The sequence below is a fragment of the Equus quagga genome, unplaced genomic scaffold (assembly GCF_021613505.1).
Source record: "Equus quagga isolate Etosha38 unplaced genomic scaffold, UCLA_HA_Equagga_1.0 130837_RagTag, whole genome shotgun sequence".
In the NCBI taxonomy this organism is placed as follows: domain Eukaryota; kingdom Metazoa; phylum Chordata; class Mammalia; order Perissodactyla; family Equidae; genus Equus; species Equus quagga.
In genome coordinates this window covers 7089-8276 of record NW_025796322.1, presented here as the reverse complement: position 1 = coordinate 8276, position 1188 = coordinate 7089, and positions in this window count along the sequence as shown.

The following is a 1188-nucleotide window of genomic DNA, read 5'->3' as shown; positions in this document are numbered from 1 at the left end:
ATTCTAATGAGTATTCAAGTGTCTGAGAACCACTGGGAAAGAAGGTATGAGAAATTATTAAGATTTTTAAACACTAGGATTAGAGAGATGAATGTTTCAGGCAATTTATATTATTAATGAATGAAAGAAACAGATCATCTCTACTATCTGGTGTAAAAAATAAGTAGTGGTTATGGTAGAAACAGGAACAATTGCCTTCGTGACTTAGGAAAAAATTGGAAGACGATTTCATCATTGTAACTAAAGGCAAGGGACTGAATCCCTGTGGACTGAGAACTTGGACTAGGAGAAAACCCCTATGATTTTCAGCCTTTTCAACTTAGTCAGTATTCTTGTATCTTCTTGGGAAGCACCAGAAGGTAAGATTGGAAATAGAAATTTTGATTACAAAAATTCTAGGAACTTCTTGATTTCAACAAGGCAGTATGGGTGGAAAACCTGTAGTTTTCTACATACTTCCAAAGCAATAAGTATATTTTTATGTTACCTTGGCATGCATTAGTTTATCTTATATTTAAAACTTGAGTAATATTTGCCTTGAGTAGGTCTTGAGGCATTATTATGATGTGTTTGTTCTATTATGTATGCTACTTGAGAAATCATTCCGAGAATCTTGCCCTATAGTTCAAGTTTTTATCCCTAAGAATCATGTATTCAACTCCATGTAAAGTATAGTTCTGTTTGATTAAAATATTATTTTTAAATGTAAGCCAAATACTTTATCTTTCAGGGGTCTGTACTCTAGCTGATAGAATAAATCATTACACAAAATAATAGGTGGTAAGTAAAGATGGAAATCCATACATGTGTTATCAGTTGAATTGTATCCCCCTAAAAATTATGTGATAAAGTCCTAAACCCCAGTACCTCGGAATGTGATCTTATTTGTAAATACGCTCTTTACGGAGGAAATCAACTTAAAATGAGGTCATTAGGGTGGGGCATAATCTAGTGTCCTTACAAATAGAGGAAATTTGGAGAAAGGCACAAATACAAGAAAAATGTCAGATGAAGGTCAAGAAAGAGATCATGGTTATGCTTCTACAAGCCAAAGAATTACCAAAGATTGCCAGCAAACACCAAAAGCAGGTGAGAGGCATGGAATTCATTCTTCCTCACAGCCTTCAGGAGGAACCAATGCTGCTGACACCTTAATCTGAGTTTTCTAGCCTCCAGAACTGTGAGACA